Consider the following 23590-nt stretch of genomic DNA (forward strand, 5'->3'; position numbering starts at 1 on the left):
CAACACTTATACACCGTGCTCCTATATAATACACCCCCAACACTTATACACTGTACTCCTATATAATACACCCCAAACACTTATACACCGTTCTCCTATATAATACACCACCAACACTTATACACCATACTGCTTTATAATACACCCCCAACACTTATACACCGTACTCCTATATAATACACCCCCAACACTTATACACCGTACTCCTATATAATACACCCCCAACACTTATACACTGTACTCCTATATAATACACCCCCAACACTTATACACCGTACTCCTATATAATACACCCCCAACACTTATACACCGTGCTCCTATATAATACACCCCCAACACTTATACACTGTGCTCCTATATAATACACCCCAAACACTTATACACCGTTCTCCTATATAATACACCCCCAACACTTATACACTGTACTCCTATATAATACACCCCCAACACTTATACACCGTACTCCTATATAATACACCCCCAACACTTATACACCGTACTCCTATATAATACACCCCCAACACTTATACACCGTACTCCTATATAATACACCCCCAACACTTATACACCGTACTCCTATATAATACACCCCCAACACTTATACACCGTGCTCCTATATAATACACCCCCAACACTTATACACTGTACTCCTATATAATACACCCCAAACACTTATACACCGTTCTCCTATATAATACACCCCCAACACTTATACACCGTACTGCTTTATAATACACCCCCAACACTTATACACCGTACTGCTTTATAATACACCCCCAACACTTATACACCGTACTCCTATATAATACACCCCCAACACTTATACACCGTACTCCTATATAATACACCCCCAACACTTATACACCGTACTCCTATATAATACACCCCCAACACTTATACACTGTACTCCTATATAATACACCCCCAACACTTATACACCGTACTCCTATATAATACACCCCCAACACTTATACACCGTGCTCCTATATAATACACCCCCAACACTTATACACTGTGCTCCTATATAATACACCCCAAACACTTATACACCGTTCTCCTATATAATACACCCCCAACACTTATACACTGTACTCCTATATAATACACCCCCAACACTTATACACCGTACTCCTATATAATACACCCCCAACACTTATACACCGTACTCCTATATAATACACCCCCAACACTTATACACCGTACTCCTATATAATACACCCCCAACACTTATACACCGTACTGCTTTATAATACACCCCCAACACTTATACACTGTACTCCTATATAATACACCCCCAACACTTATACACCGTGCTCCTATATAATACACCCCCAACACTTATACACTGTGCTCCTATATAATACACCCCAAACACTTATACACCGTTCTCCTATATAATACACCCCCAACACTTATACACTGTACTCCTATGTAGTACACCCCCAACACTTATACACCGTACTCCTATATAATACACCCCCAACACTTATACACCGTACTCCTATATAATACACCCCCAACACTTATACACCGTACTCCTATATAATACACCCCCAACACTTATACACCGTACTCCTATATAATACACCCCCAACACTTATACACCGTGCTCCTATATAATACACCCCCAACACTTATACACTGTACTCCTATATAATACACCCCAAACACTTATACACCGTTCTCCTATATAATACACCCCCAACACTTATACACCGTACTGCTTTATAATACACCCCCAACACTTATACACCGTACTGCTTTATAATACACCCCCAACACTTATACACCGTACTCCTATATAATACACCCCCAACACTTATACACCGTACTCCTATATAATACACCCCCAACACTTATACACCGTACTCCTATATAATACACCCCCAACACTTATACACCGTACTCCTATATAATACACCCCCAACACTTATACACCGTACTCCTATATAATACACCCCCAACACTTATACACCGTACTGCTTTATAATACACCCCCAACACTTATACACCGTACTGCTTTATAATACACCCCCAACACTTATACACCGTACTCCTATATAATACACCCCCAACACTTATACACCGTACTCCTATATAATACACCCCCAACACTTATACACCGTGCTCCTATATAATACACCCCCAACACTTATACACCGTACTCCTATATAATACACCCCAAACACTTATACACCGTTCTCCTATATAATACACCACCAACACTTATACACCGTACTGCTTTATAATACACCCCCAACACTTATACACCGTACTCCTATATAATACACCCCCAACACTTATACACCGTACTCCTATATAATACACCCCCAACACTTATACACTGTACTCCTATATAATACACCCCCAACACTTATACACCGTACTCCTATATAATACACCCCCAACACTTATACACTGTAATCCTATATAATACACCCCCAACACTTATATAATACACCCCCAACACTTATAGACTCTACTCCTATATAATACACCCCAACACTTACACACCGTACTCCTATATAATACACCCCCAACACTTATACAACGTACTCCTATATAATACACCCCCAACACTTACACACCGTGCTCCTATATAATACACCCCCAAAACTTATACACCGTACTCCTATATAATACACCCCCAACATTTATACACTGTACTCCTATTTAATACACCCCCAACACTTATTCATCGTACTCCTATATAATACACCCCCAACACTTATACACCGTACTGCTTTATAATACACCCCCAACACTTATACACCGTACTCCTATATAATACACCCCCAACACTTATACACCGTACTCCTATATAATACACCCCCAACACTTATACACCGTGCTCCTATATAATACACCCCCAACACTTATACACCGTACTCCTATATAATACACCCCAAACACTTATACACCGTTCTCCTATATAATACACCACCAACACTTATACACCGTACTGCTTTATAATACACCCCCAACACTTATACACCGTACTCCTATATAATACACCCCCAACACTTATACACCGTACTCCTATATAATACACCCCCAACACTTATACACTGTACTCCTATATAATACACCCCCAACACTTATACACCGTACTCCTATATAATACACCCCCAACACTTATACACTGTAATCCTATATAATACACCCCCAACACTTATATAATACACCCCCAACACTTATAGACTCTACTCCTATATAATACACCCCAACACTTACACACCGTACTCCTATATAATACACCCCCAACACTTATACAACGTACTCCTATATAATACACCCCCAACACTTACACACCGTGCTCCTATATAATACACCCCCAAAACTTATACACCGTACTCCTATATAATACACCCCCAACATTTATACACTGTACTCCTATTTAATACACCCCCAACACTTATTCATCGTACTCCTATATAATACACCCCCAACACTTATACATCGTACTCCTATATAATACACCCCAACACTTATACACCGTAATCCTATATAATACACCCCCAACACTTATACACCGTACTCCTATATAATACACCCCCAACACTTAAACACTGTACTCCTATATAATACACCCCCAACACTTATACACCGTACTCCTATATAATACACCCCCAACACTTATAACTGTACTCCTATATAATACACCCCCAACACTTATACACTGTAATCCTATATAATACACCCCCAACACTTATACACAGTTCTCCCGTATAATACACCCCAACACTTATAGACTCTACTCCTATATAATACACCGGGTGTCACCCCAACGCTTATACCCTGTACTCCTATATAATACACCCCCAACACTCATACACCGTATTTCTATATAATACACCCCAACACTTATACACTGTACTCCTATATAATACACCCCCAACACTTAAAACACCATTCTGTATAATACACCCCCAACACTTATACACTGTACTCCTTTATAATACACCCCCAACACTTATACACTGTAATCCTATATAATACACCCCCAGCACTTATACACTGTACTCCTATATAATACACCCCCAACACTTATACACTGTACTCCTATATAATACACCCCCAACACTTATACACTGTACTCCTATATACTATACACTACTACACCTATTCACTGTACTATATAATACACCCCAACACTTATACACTGTGGACCTCATTCAGAGTCAGTCGCAAGCGCTGAGCGCTCGCAACCAGCTTAATGTTTTGGTCCTGCACAAGCGCAGCAGCCACACTGCGAGTGCGAAAACCCCGGAGCGAGAAGCTCACTACAAAAGGGCCGGCTGTCGATGTTGACTTATACACTGTACTCCTATATAATACACCCCAAACACTTATACACTGTTCTCCTATATAATACACCACCAACACTTATACACCGTACTGCTTTATAATACACCCCCAACACTTATACACTGTACTCCTATATAATACACCTCCCACACTTATACACCGTACTATATACTATACAATACTACACCTATTCACTGTACTATATAATACACCCCAACACTTATACACTGTATCCCTACATACTATACACTACTACACCTATTCACTGTACTATATAATGCACCCCAACACTTATACACTGTATCCCTACATACTATACACTACCCTACTACACCTATTCACTGTACTATATAATACACCCCAACACTTATACACTGTATCCCTATATACTATACACTACCCTACTACACCTATTCACTGTACTATATAATACACCCCAACACTAATACACTGTATCCCTATATACTAGACACTACCCTACTACACCTATACTATACACTACCCTACTACACCTATTCACTGTACTATATAATGCACCCCAACACTTATACACTGTATCCCTATATACTATACACTGCCCTACTGCACCTATTCACTGTACTATATAATGCACCCCAACACTTATACACTGTATCCCTATATACTAGACACTACCCTACTGCACCTATTCATTGTACTATATAATGCACCCCAACACTTATACACTGTATCCCTATATACTATACACTACTCTACTGCACCTATTCACTGTACTATATAATGCACCCCAACACTTATACACTGTATCCCTATATACTAGACACTACCCTACTGCACCTATTCACTGTACTATATAATGCACCCCAACACTTATACACTGTATCCCTATATACTAGACACTACCCTACTGCACCTATTCACTGTACTATATATTGCACCCCAACACTTATACACTGTATCCCTATATACTATACACTACCCTACTACACCTATTCACTGTACTATATAATACACCCTCAACACTTATACACTGTGCTCCTTTATAATACACCCCCAACACTTATACACCATAATCCTATATAATACACCCCCAACACTTATACACCGTAATCCTATATAATACACCCCCAACACTTATACACTGTACTCCTATATAATACACCCCCAACACTTATACACCGTACTCCTATATAATACACCCCCAACACTTATACACTGTACTCCTATATAATACACCCCCAACACTTATACACCGTACTCCTATATAATACACCCCCAACACTTATATACTGTACTCCTTTATAATACACCCCAACACTTATAGACTCTACTCCTATATAATACACCGGGTGTCACCCCAACGCTTATACCCTGTACTCCTATATAATACACCCCCAACACTTATACACCGTATTTCTATATAATACACCCCAACACTTATACACTGTACTCCTATCTAATACACCCCCAACACTTAAAACACCATTCTGTATAATACACCCCCAACACTTATACACTGTACTCCTTTATAATACACCCCCAACACTTATACACTGTAATCCTATATAATACACCCCCAACACTTATACACTGTACTCCTATATAATACACCCCCAACACTTATACACTGTACTCCTATATAATACACCCCCAACACTTATACACTGTACTCCTATATACTATACACTACTACACCTATTCACTGTACTATATAATACACCCCAACACTTATACACTGTATCCCTACATACTATACACTACTACACCTATTCACTGTACTATATAATGCACCCCAACACTTATACACTGTATCCCTACATACTATACACTACCCTACTACACTTATTCACTGTACTATATAATACACCCCAACACTTATACACTGTATCCCTATATACTAGACACTACCCTACTACACCTATACTATACACTACCCTACTACACCTATTCACTGTACTATATAATGCACCCCAACGCTTATACACTGTATCCCTATATACTAGACACTACCCTACTGCACCTATTCACTGTACTATATAATGCACCCCAACGCTTATACACTGTATCCCTATATACTAGACACTACCCTACTGCACCTATTCACTGTACTATATAATGCACCCCAACGCTTATACACTGTATCCCTATATACTAGACACTACCCTACTGCACCTATTCACTGTACTATATAATGCACCCCAACGCTTATACACTGTATCCCTATATACTAGACACTACCCTACTGCACCTATTCACTGTACTATATAATGCACCCCAACGCTAATACACTGTATCCCTATATACTAGACACTACCCTACTGCACCTATTCACTGTACTATATAATGCACCCCAACGCTTATACACTGTATCCCTATATACTAGACACTACCCTACTGCACCTATTCACTGTACTATATAATGCACCCCAACGCTTATACACTGTATCCCTATATACTAGACACTACCCTACTGCACCTATTCACTGTGCTATATAATGCACCCCAACGCTTATACACTGTATCCCTATATACTAGACACTACCCTACTGCACCTATTCACTGTGCTATATAATGCACCCCAACGCTTATACACTGTATCCCTATATACTAGACACTACCCTTCTGCACCTATTCACTGTGCTATATAATGCACCCCAACGCTTATACACTGTATCCCTATATACTAGACACTACCCTACTGCACCTATTCACTGTGCTATATAATGCACCCCAACGCTTATACACTGTATCCCTATATACTAGACACTACCCTACTGCACCTATGCACTGTACTATATAATGCACCCCAACGCTTATACACTGTATCCCTATATACTAGACACTACCCTACTGCACCTATGCACTGTACTATATAATGCACCCCAACGCTTATACACTGTATCCCTATATACTAGACACTACCCTACTGCACCTATGCACTGTACTATATAATGCACCCCAACGCTTATACACTGTATCCCTATATACTAGACACTACCCTACTGCACCTATTCACTGTACTATATAATGCACCCCAACGCTTATACACTGTATCCCTATATACTAGACACTACCCTACTGCACCTATTCACTGTACTATATAATGCACCCCAACGCTTATACACGGTATCCCTATATACTAGACACTACCCTACTGCACCTATTCACTGTACTATATAATACACCCCAACGCTTATACACGGTATCCCTATATAGTAGACACTACCCTACTGCACCTATTCACTGTACTATATAATGCACCCCAACGCTTATACACTGTATCCCTATATACTAGACACTACCCTACTGCACCTATTCACTGTACTATATAATGCACCCCAACGCTTATACACTGTATCCCTATATACTAGACACTACCCTACTGCACCTATTCACTGTACTATATAATGCACCCCAACACTTATACAGTGTATCCCTATTTACTAGACACTACCCTACTGCACCTATTCACTGTACTATATAATGCACCCCAACACTTATACACTGTATCCCTATATACTAGACACTACCCTACTTATACACTGTATCCCTATATACTATACACTACCCTACTACACCTATTCACTGTTCTATATAATACACCCCAACACTTATACGCTGTATCCCTACATACTATACACTACCCTACTACACCTATTCACTGTACTATATAATGCACCCCAACACTTATACGCTGTATCCCTACATACTATACACTACACTACTACACCTATTCACTGTACTATATAATGCACCCCAACACTTATACGCTGTATCCCTATATACTAGACACTACCCTACTGCACCTATTCACTGTACTATATAATGCACCCCAACACTAATACGCTGTATCCCTATATACTAGACACTACCCTACTGCACCTATTCACTGTACTATATAATACACCCCAACACTTATACGCTGTATCCCTACATACTATACACTACCCTACTACACCTATTCACTGTACTATATAATGCACCCCAACGCTTATACACTGTATCCCTATATACTAGACACTACCCTACTGCACCTATTCACTGTGCTATATAATGCACCCCAACGCTTATACACTGTATCCCTATATACTAGACACTACCCTACTGCACCTATTCACTGTGCTATATAATGCACCCCAACGCTTATACACTGTATCCCTATATACTAGACACTACCCTACTGCACCTATTCACTGTGCTATATAATGCACCCCAACGCTTATACACTGTATCCCTATATACTAGACACTACCCTACTGCACCTATTCACTGTGCTATATAATGCACCCCAACTCTTATACACTGTATCCCTATATACTAGACACTACCCTACTGCACCTATTCACTGTACTATATAATGCACCCCAACGCTTATACACTGTATCCCTATATACTAGACACTACCCTACTGCACCTATGCACTGTACTATATAATGCACCCCAACGCTTATACACTGTATCCCTATATACTAGACACTTCCCTACTGCACCTATGCACTGTACTATATAATGCACCCCAACGCTTATACACTGTATCCCTATATACTAGACACTACCCTACTGCACCTATTCACTGTACTATATAATGCACCCCAACGCTTATACACTGTATCCCTATATACTAGACACTACCCTACTGCACCTATTCACTGTACTATATAATGCACCCCAACGCTTATACACTGTATCCCTATATACTATACACTACCCTACTGCACCTATTCACTGTACTATATAATGCACTCCAACGCTTATACACTGTATCCCTATATAGTAGACACTACCCTACTGCACCTATTCACTGTACTATATAATGCACCCCAACGCTTATACAATGTATCCCTATATACTAGACACTACCCTACTGCACCTATTCACTGTACTATATAATGCACCCCAACGCTTATACACTGTATCCCTATATACTAGACACTACCCTACTGCACCTATTCACTGTACTATATAATGCACCCCAACACTTATACACTGTATCCCTATATACTAGACACTACCCTTCTGCACCTATTCACTGTACTATATAATGCACCCCAACACTTATACACTGTATCCCTATATACTAGACACTACCCTACTGCACCTATTCACTGTACTATATAATGCACCCCAACACTTATACACTGTATCCCTATATACTAGACACTACCCTACTGCACCTATTCACTGTACTATATAATGCACCCCAACACTTATACACTGTATCCCTATATACTAGACACTACCCTACTGCACCTATTCACTATACTATATAATGCACCCCAACACTTATACACTGTATCCCTATATACTAGACACTACCCTACTTATACACTGTATCCCTATATACTATACACTACCCTACTACACCTATTCACTGTTCTATATAATACACCCCAACACTTATACGCTGTATCCCTTCATACTATACACTACCCTACTACACCTATTCACTGTACTATATAATGCACCCCAACACTTATACGCTGTATCCCTACATACTATACACTACACTACTACACCTATTCACTGTACTATATAATGCACCCCAACACTTATACGCTGTATCCCTATATACTATACACTACCCTACTACACCTATTCACTGTACTATATAATGCACCCCAACACTAATACACTGTATCCCTATATACTAGACACTACCCTACTGCACCTATTCACTGTACTATATAATACACCCCAACACTTATACGCTGTATCCCTACATACTATACACTACCCTACTACACCTATTCACTGTACTATATAATGCACCCCAACACTTATACACTGTATCCTTATATACTATACACTACACCTATTCACTGTACTATATAATACACCCCAACACTTATACACTGTATCCCTATATACTATACACTACTGCACCTATTCACTGTACTATATAATGCACCCCAACACTAATACACTGTATCCCTATATACTATACACTAGCCTACTACACCTATTCACTGTACTATATAATACACCCCAACACTTATACACTGTATCCCTATATACTATACACTACTGCACCTATTCACTGTACTATATAATGCACCCCAACACTAATACACTGTATCCCTATATACTATACACTACCCTACTACACCTATTCACTGTACTATATAATGCACCCCAACACTAATACACTGTATCCCTATATACTATACACTACACTACTACACCTATTCACTGTACTATATAATACACCCCAACACTACTACACTGTATCCCTATATACTATACACTACCCTACTACACCTATTCACTGTACTATATAATACACCCCAACACTTATACACTGTATCCCTATATACTATACACTACCCTACTACACCTATTCACTGTACTATATAATGCACCCCAACACTTATACACTGTATCCCTATATACTATACACTACACTACAACACCTATTCACTGTACTATATAATACACCCCAACACTTATACACTGTATCCCTATATACTATACACTACACTACTACACCTATTCACTGTACTATATAATGCACCCCAACACTAATACACTGTATCCCTATATACTATACACTACACTACTACACCTATTCACTGTACTATATAATACACCCCAACACTACTACACTGTATCCCTATATACTATACACTACCCTACTACACCTATTCACTGTACTATATAATACACCCCAACACTTATACACTGTATCCCTATATACTATACACTACCCTACTACACCTATTCACTATACTATATAATACACCCCAACACTTATACACTGTATCCCTATATACTATACACTACCCTACTACACCTATTCACTGTACTATATAATACACCCCAACACTTATATACTGTATCCCTATATACTATACACTACACTACTACACCTATTCACTGTACTATATAATACACCCCAACACTTATACACTCTATCCCTATATACTATACACTACCCTACTGCACCTATTCACTGTACTATATAATACACCCCAACACTTTTATACTGTATCCCTATATACTATACACTACACTACTACACCTATTCACTGTACTATATAATGCACCCCAACACTAATACACTGTATCCCTATATACTATACACTACCCTACTACACCTATTCACTGTACTATATAATGCACCCCAACACTTATACGCTGTATCCCTACATACTATACACTACCCTACTGCACCTATTCACTGTACTATATAATACACCCCAACACTTATATACTGTATCCCTATATACTATACACTACCCTACTGCACCTATTCACTGTACTATATAATACACCCCAACACTTATACACTGTATCCCTATATACTATACACTACCCTACTGCACCTATTCACTGTACTATATAATACACCCCAACACTTATATACTGTATCCCTATATACTATACACTACCCTACTACACCTATTCACTGTACTATATAATACACCCCAACACTTATACACTGTATCCCTATATACTATATACTACCCTACTACACCTATTCACTGTACTATATAATACACCCCAACACTTATACACTGTATCCCTATATACTATACACTACACTACTGCACCTATTCACTGTACTATATAATACACCCCAACACTAATACACTGTATCCCTATATACTATACACTACCCTACTACACCTATTCACTGTACTATATAATACACCCCAACACTTATACACTGTATCCCTATATACTATATACTACCCTATTACACCTATTCACTGTACTATATAATGCACCCCAACACTAATACACTGTATCCCTATATACTATACACTACCCTACTACAGCTATTCACTGTACTATATAATGCACCCCAACACTTATACACTGTATCCCTATATACTATACACTAGTACACCTATTCACTGTACTATATAATACACCCCAACACGTATACACTGTATCCCTACATACTATACACTACCCTACTACACCTATTCACTGTACTATATAATACACCCCAACACTTATACACTGTATCCCTATATACTATACACTAGTACACCTATTCACTGTACTATATAATGCACCCCAACACTTATATACTGTATCCCTATATACTATACACTACCCTACTACAGCTATTCACTGTACTATATAATGCACCCCAACACTTATACACTGTATCCCTATATACTATACACTAGTACACCTATTCACTGTACTATATAATACACCCCAACACGTATACACTGTATCCCTACATACTATACACTACCCTACTACACCTATTCACAGTACTATATAATACACCCCAACACTTATACACTGTATCCCTATATACTATACACTAGTACACCTATTCACTGTACTATATAATACACCCCAACACTTATACACTGTATCCCTATATACTATACACTAGTACACCTATTCACTGTACTATATAATACACCCCAACACTTATACACTGTATCCCTATATACTATACACTAGTACACCTATTCACTGTACTATATAATACACCCCAACACTTATATACTGTATCCCTATATACTATACACTACACTACTGCACCTATTCACTGTACTATATAATACACCCCAACACTAATACACTGTATCCCTATATACTATACACTACCCTACTACACCTATTCACTGTACTATATAATGCACCCCAACACTTATATACTGTATCCCTATATACTATACACTACCCTACTACACCTATTCACTGTACTATATAATGCACCCCAACACTTATACACTGTATCCCTATATACTATACACTACCCTACTGCTCCTATTCACTGTACTATATAATGCACCCCAACACTAATACACTGTATCCCTATATACTATACACTACACTACTGCACCTATTCACTGTACTATATAATGCACCCCAACACTAATACTCTGTATCCCTATATACTATACACTGTACTATATAATGCACCCCAACACTTATATACTGTATCCCTATATACTATACACTACACTACTGCACCTATTCACTGTACTATATAATACACTGTATCCCTATATACTATACACTACCCTACTACACCTATTCACTGTACTATATAATGCACCCCAACACTTATATACTGTATCCCTATATACTATACACTACCCTACTACACCTATTCACTGTACTATATAATGCACCCCAACACTTATACACTGTATCCCTATATACTATACACTACCCTACTGCTCCTATTCACTGTACTATATAATGCACCCCAACACTAATACACTGTATCCCTATATACTATACACTACACTACTACACCTATTCACTGTACTATATAATACACCCCAACACTTATACACTGTATCCCTATATACTATACACTACACTACTGCACCTATTCACTGTACTATATAATACACCCCAACACTTATACACTGTATCCCTATATACTATACACTACACTACTGCACCTATTCACTGTACTATATAATGCACCCCAACACTTATACACTGTATCCCTATATACTATACACTACCCTACTGCACCTATTCACTGTACTATATAATGCACCCCAACACTTATACACTGTATCCCTATATACTATACACTACCCTACTGCTCCTATTCACTGTACTATATAATACACCCCAACACTTATACACTGTATCCCTATATACTATACACTACCCTACTACACCTATTCACTGTACTATATAATACACCCCAACACTTATACACTGTATCCCTATATACTATACACTACCCTACTGCACCTATTCACTGTACTATATAATGCACCCCAACACTTATACACTGTATCCCTATATACTATACACTAGTACACCTATTCACTGTACTATAAAATGCACCCCAACACTTATACACTGTATCCCTATATACTTTACACTACACTACTGCACCTATTCACTGTACTATATAATGCACCCCAACACTTATACACTGTATCCCTATATACTATACACTACACTACTACACCTATTCACTGTACTATATAATGCACCCCAACACTACTACACTGTATCCCTATATACTATACACTACCCTACTACACCTATTCACTGTACTATATAATACACCCCAACACTTATACACTGTATCCCTATATACTATACACTACCCTACTACACCTATTCAATGTACTATATAATACACCCCAACACTTATACACTGTATCCCTATATACTATACACTACACTACAACACCTATTCACTGTACTATATAATACACCCCAACACTTATACACTGTATCCCTATATACTATACACTACACTACTACACCTATTCACTGTACTATATAATGCACCACAACACTTATACACTGTATCCCTATATACTATACACTAGTACACCTATTCACTGTACTATATAATACACCCCAACACTTATACACTGTATCCCTATATACTATACACTACCCTACTACACCTATTCACTGTACTATATAATACACCCCAACACTTATACACTGTATCCCTATATACTATACACTACCCTACAACACCTATTCACTGTACTATATAATACACCCCAACACTTATACACTGTATCCCTATATACTATACACTACACTACTGCACCTATTCACTGTACTATATAATACACCCCAACACTAATACACTGTAGCCCTATATACTATACACTACCCTACTACACCTATTCACTGTACTATATAATACACCCCAACACTTATACACTGTATCCCTATATACTATACACTACCCTACTACACCTATTCACTGTACTATATAATACACCCCAACACTAATACACTGTATCCCTATATACTATACACTACCCTACTGCTCCTATTCACTGTACTATATAATGCACCCCAACACTTATACACTGTATCCCTATATACTATACACTACCCTACTACACCTATTCACTGTACTATATAATACACCCCAACACTTATACACTGTATCACTATATACTATACACTACCCTACTACACCTATTCTCTGTACTATATAATGCACCCCAACACTTATACACTGTATCCCTATATACTATACACTACCCTACTACACCTATTCACTGTACTATATAATACACCCCAACACTTATACACTGTATCCCTATATACTATACACTACCCTACTGCTCCTATTCACTGTACTATATAATGCACCCCAACACTAATACACTGTATCCCTATATACTATACACTACACTACTGCACCTATTCACTGTACTATATAATGCACCCCAACACTAATACACTGTATCCCTATATACTATACACTGTACTATATAATGCACCCCAACACTTATACACTGTATCCCTATATACTATACACTACACTACTACACCTATTCACTGTACTATATAATACACCCCAACACTTATACACTGTATCCCTATATACTATACACTACACTACTGCACCTATTCACTGTACTATATAATACACCCCAACACTTATACACTGTATCCCTATATACTATACACTACACTACTGCACCTATTCACTGTACTATATAATACACCCCAACACTTATACACTGTATCCCTATATACTATACACTACCCTACTACACCTATTCACTGTACTATATAATACACCCCAACACTTATACACTGTATCCCTATATACTATACACTAGTACACCTATTCACTGTACTATATAATACACCCCAACACTTATACACTGTATCCCTATATACTATACACTACCCTACTACACCTATTCACTGTACTATATAATACACCCCAACACTTATACACTGTATCCCTATATACTATACACTACCCTACTACACCTATTCACTGTACTATATAATACACCCCAACACTTATACACTGTATCCCTATATACTATACAGTACCCTACTACACCTATTCACTGTACTATATAATGCACCCCAACACTTATACACTGTATCCCTATATACTATACACTACCCTACAACACCTATTCACCGTACTATATAATGCACCCCAACACTTATACACTGTATCCCTATATACTATACACTACCCTACTACACCTATTCACTGTACTATATAATACACCCCAACACTTATACACTGTATCCCTATATACTATACACTACCCTACTGCTCCTATTCACTGTACTATATAATGCACCCCAACACTTATGCACTGTATCCCTATATACTATACACTACCCTACTGCTCCTATTCACTGTACTATATAATACACCCCAACACTTATACACTGTATCCCTATATACTATACTCTACCCTACTGCTCCTATTCACTGTACTATATAATGCACCCCAACACTTATGCACTGTATCCCTATATACTATACACTACCCTACTGCTCCTATTCACTGTACTATATAATGCACCCCAACACTAATACACTGTATCCCTATATACTATACACTACCCTACTGCTCCTATTCACTGTACTATATAATGCACCCCAACACTAATACACTGTATCCCTATATACTATACACTACCCTACTGCACCTATTCACTGTACTATATAATACACCCCAACACTAATACACTGTATCCCTATATACTATACACTACCCTACTGCTCCTATTCACTGTACTATATAATGCACCCCAACACTAATACACTGTATCTCTATATACTATACACTACACTACTGCACCTATTCACTGTACTATATAATGCACCCCAACACTAATACACTGTATCCCTATATACTATACACTACACTACTACACCTATTCACTGTACTATATAATGCACCCCAACACTTATACACTGTATCCCTATATACTATACACTACCCTACTACACCTATTCTCTGTACTATATAATGCACCCCAACACTTATACACTGTATCCCTATATACTATACACTACACTACTACACCTATTCACTGTACTATATAATACACCCCAACACTTATACACTGTATCCCTATATACTATACACTACACTACTGCACCTATTCACTGTACTATATAATACACCCCAACACTTATACACTGTATCCCTATATACTATACACTACACTACTACACCTATTCACTGTACTATATAATACCCCTCAACACTTATACACTGTGGACCTCATTCAGAGTCGGTCTCAAGCGCTGAGCGCTCGCAACCGGCTCAATGTTTTGGTCCTGCACACGCGCAGCGGCCGCACTGCGCGTGCGCTAGCCCCGGAGCGAGAGAGAATCTCTCTCGCTCCGAAGCTCACTACAAAAGGACATCGACAGTTCGCCCCGTTTGGTAGGCGGGCCGGGAGGGTGGTTTGCAAAACGGAGGCGTTCCTTAACGATCGCCTACCGTTTTGTGGGCGGCCGAACTGACATCATCAGTGATGTCAGTGGGGAGTTTCCTGCTCAAACAGAGCAGGAAGCCCCCTGGGGCTTACGAGTACCGAGACCCAAACTTAGGGTCTCGTCGTAAGCCCCGATGGTTGCGATGGTGATGACCATCGCGACCAACCTGGTCGGTCGTTAAGCTGTGGGTGGTAACCCACAGCTTAGTGATCGACAAGGAGGCGGTCGTTCAAGATGCAAGCGGCCACCCTGATTCAGTGCAACCGCTTGCATCTAACGACCGCCTCTGAATGAGGTCCTGTATCCCTATATACTATACACTACCCTACTACACCTATTCACTGTACTATATAATACACCCCAACACTTATACACTGTATCCCTATATACTATACACTACTGCACCTATTCACTGTACTATATAATGCACCCCAACACTAATACACTGTATCCCTATATACTATACACTACCCTACTACACCTATTCACTGTACTATATAATGCACCCCAACACTAATACACTGTATCCCTATATACTATACACTACACTACTACACCTATTCACTGTACTATATAATACACCCCAACACTACTACACTGTATCCCTATATACTATACACTACCCTACTACACCTATTCACTGTACTATATAATACACCCCAACACTTATACACTGTATCCCTATATACTATACACTACCCTACTACACCTATTCACTGTACTATATAATGCACCCCAACACTAATACACTGTATCCCTATATACTATACACTACACTACTACACCTATTCACTGTACTATATAATACACCCCAACACTACTACACTGTATCCCTATATACTATACACTACCCTACTACACCTATTCACTGTACTATATAATACACCCCAACACTTATACACTGTATCCCTATATACTATAAACTACCCTACTACACCTATTCACTATACTATATAATACACCCCAACACTTATACACTGTATCCCTATATACTATACACTACCCTACTACACCTTTTCACTGTACTATATAATACACCCCAACACTTATATACTGTATCCCTATATACTATACACTACACTACTGCACCTATTCACTGTACTATATAATACACCCCAACACTTATATACTGTATCCCTATATACTATACACTACCCTACTGCACCTATTCACTGTACTATATAATACACCCCAACACTAATACACTGTATCCCTATATACTATACACTACCCTACTACACCTATTCACTGTACTATATAATGCACCCCAACACTAATACACTGTATCCCTATATACTATACACTACACTACTGCACCTATTCACTGTACTATATAATGCACCCCAACACTAATACACTGTATCCCTATATACTATACACTACACTACTGCACCTATTCACTGTACTATATAATACACCCCAACACTTATACGCTGTATCCCTATATACTATACACTACCCTACTACACCTATTCACTGTACTATATAATGCACCCCAACACTTATACACTGTATCCCTATATACTATACACTACCCTACTACACCTATTCACTGTACTATATAATACACCCCAACACTTATATACTGTATCCCTATATACTATACACTACACTACTACACCTATTCACTGTACTATATAATACACCCCAACACTTATACACTGTATCCCTATATACTATACACTACCCTACTGCACCTATTCACTGTACTATATAATACACCCCAACACTAATACACTGTATCCCTATATACTATACACTACCCTACTACACCTATTCACTGTACTATATAATGCACCCCAACACTTATACACTGTATCCCTATATACTATACACTACACTACTACACCTATTCACTGTACTATATAATACACCCCAACACTTATACACTGTATCCCTATATACTATACACTACCCTACTACACCTATTCACTGTACTATATAATGCACCTCAACACTAATACACTGTATCCCTATATACTATACACTAGTACACCTATTCACTGTACTATATAATGCACCTCAACACTAATACACTGTATCCCTATATACTATACACTAGCACACCTATTCACTGTACTATATAATACACCCCTACACTACTACACTGTATCCCCATATACTATACACTGCCTTACTACACCTATTCACTTACTATATAATGCACCCCAACACTACTACACTGTATCCCCATATACTATACACTACCCTACTACACCTATTCATTGTACTTTATAATGCACCCCAACACTTATACACTGTATCCCTATATACTATACACTACCCTACTACACCTATTCACTGTACTATATAATGCACCCCAACACTAATACACTGTATCCCTATATACTATACACTACACTACAACACCTATTCACTGTACTATATAATACACCCCAACACTAATACACTGTATCCCTATATACTATACACTACACCTATTCACTGTACTATATAATACACCCCAACACTTATACACTGTATCCCTATATACTATACACTACCCTACTACACCTATTCACTGTACTATATAATACACCCCAACACTTATACACTGTATCCCTATATACTATACACTACACTACTACACCTATTCACTGTACTATATAATACCCCCCAACACTTATACACTGTATCCCTATATACTATACACTATACTACTACACGTATTCACTGTACTATATAATACCCCCCAACACTTATACACTGTATCCCTATATACTATACACTACCCTACTACAGCTATTCACTGTACTATATAATACACCCCAACACTAATACACTGTATCCCTATATACTATACACTACACTTATTCACTGTACTATATAATGCACCCCAACACTTATACACTGTATCCCTATATACTATACACTACCCTACTACACCTATTCACTGTACTATATAATGCACCCCAACACTTATACACTGTATCCCTATATACTATACACTACACTACTACACCTATTCACTGTACTATATACTGCACCCCAACACTTATACACTGTATCCCTATATACTATACACTACCCTACTACACCTATTCACTGTACTATATAATGCACCCCAACACTTATACACTGTATCCCTATATACTATACACTACACTACTGCACCTATTCACTGTACTATATAATGCACCCCAACACTTATACACTGTATCCCTATATACTATACACTACACTACTACACCTATTCACTGTACTATATACTGCACCCCAACACTTATACACTGTATCCCTATATACTATACACTACCCTACTACACCTATTCACTGTACTATATAATACACCCCAACACTTATACACTGTATCCCTATATACTATATACTACCCTACTACACCTATTCACTGTACTATATAATACACCCCAACACTTATACACTGTATCCCTATATACTATACACTACACTACTGCACCTATTCACTGTACTATATAATACACCCCTAATAAACTGTATCCCTATATACTATACACTACCCTACTACACCTATTCACTGTACTATATAATACACCCCAACACTTATACACTGTATCCCTATATACTATATACTACCCTACTACACCTATTCACTGTACTATATAATGCACCCCAACATTAATACACTGTATCCCTATATACTATACACTACCCTACTACAGCTATTCACTGTACTATATAATGCACCCCAACACTTATACACTGTATCCCTATATACTATACACTAGTACACCTATTCACTGTACTATATAATACACCCCAACACGTATACACTGTATCCCTATATACTATACACTACCCTACTACACCTATTCACTGTACTATATAATACACCCCAACACTTATACACTGTATCCCTATATACTATACACTACCCTACTACACCTATTCACTGTACTATATAATACACCCCAACACTTATACACTGTATCCCTATATACTATACACTACCCTACTGCACCTATTCACTGTACTATATAATGCACCCCAACACTTATACACTGTATCCCTATATACTATACACTAGTACACCTATTCACTGTACTATATAATACACCCCAACACGTATACACTGTATCCCTACATACTATACACTACCCTACTACACCTATTCACTGTACTATATAATACACCCCAACACTTATACACTGTATCCCTATATACTATACACTACCCTACTACACCTATTCACTGTACTATATAATACACCCCAACACTTATACACTGTATCCCTATATACTATACACTACCCTACTGCACCTATTCACTGTACTATATAATGCACCCCAACACTTATACACTGTATCCCTATATACTATACACTAGTACACCTATTCACTGTACTATATAATACACCCCAACACGTATACACTGTATCCCTACATACTATACACTACCCTACTACACCTATTCACTGTACTATATAATACACCCCAACACTTATACACTGTATCCCTATATACTATACACTACCCTACTGCACCTATTCACTGTACTATATAATACACCCCAACACTTATACACTGTATCCCTATATACTATACACTACCCTACTGCACCTATTCACTGTACTATATAATACACCCCAACACTTATACACTGTATCCCTATATACTATACACTACCCTACTACACCTATTCACTGTACTATATAATACACCCCAACACTTATACACTGTATCCCTATATACTATACACTACCCTACTGCACCTATTCACTGTACTATATAATACACCCCAACACTTATACACTGTATCCCTATATACTATACACTACCCTACTACACCTATTCACTGTACTATATAATACACCCCAACACTTATACACTGTATCCCTATATACTATACACTACACTACTACACCTATTCACTGTACTATATACTGCACCCCAACACTTATACACTGTATCCCTATATACTATACACTACCCTACTACACCTATTCACTGTACTATATAATGCACCCCAACACTTATACACTGTATCCCTATATACTATACACTACACTACTGCACCTATTCACTGTACTATATAATGCACCCCAACACTTATACACTGTATCCCTATATACTATACACTACACTACTACACCTATTCACTGTACTATATACTGCACCCCAACACTTATACACTGTATCCCTATATACTATACACTACCCTACTACACCTATTCACTGTACTATATAATACACCCCAACACTTATACACTGTATCCCTATATACTATATACTACCCTACTACACCTATTCACTGTACTATATAATACACCCCAACACTTATACACTGTATCCCTATATACTATACACTACACTACTGCACCTATTCACTGTACTATATAATACACCCCTAATAAACTGTATCCCTATATACTATACACTACCCTACTACACCTATTCACTGTACTATATAATACACCCCAACACTTATACACTGTATCCCTATATACTATATACTACCCTACTACACCTATTCACTGTACTATATAATGCACCCCAACACTAATACACTGTATCCCTATATACTATACACTACCCTACTACAGCTATTCACTGTACTATATAATGCACCCCAACACTTATACACTGTATCCCTATATACTATACACTAGTACACCTATTCACTGTACTATATAATACACCCCAACACGTATACACTGTATCCCTACATACTATACACTACCCTACTACACCTATTCACTGTACTATATAATACACCCCAACACTTATACACTGTATCCCTATATACTATACACTACCCTACTACACCTATTCACTGTACTATATAATACACCCCAACACTTATACACTGTATCCCTATATACTATACACTACCCTACTGCACCTATTCACTGTACTATATAATGCACCCCAACACTTATACACTGTATCCCTATATACTATACACTAGTACACCTATTCACTGTACTATATAATACACCCCAACACGTATACACTGTATCCCTACATACTATACACTACCCTACTACACCTATTCACTGTACTATATAATACACCCCAACACTTATACACTGTATCCCTATATACTATACACTACCCTACTGCACCTATTCACTGTACTATATAATACACCCCAACACTTATACACTGTATCCCTATATACTATACACTACCCTACTGC

This window comes from Taudactylus pleione, unplaced genomic scaffold, assembly GCF_031769625.1.
Source record: "Taudactylus pleione unplaced genomic scaffold, aTauple2 ptg000893l, whole genome shotgun sequence".
In the NCBI taxonomy this organism is placed as follows: Eukaryota; Metazoa; Chordata; class Amphibia; order Anura; family Myobatrachidae; genus Taudactylus; species Taudactylus pleione.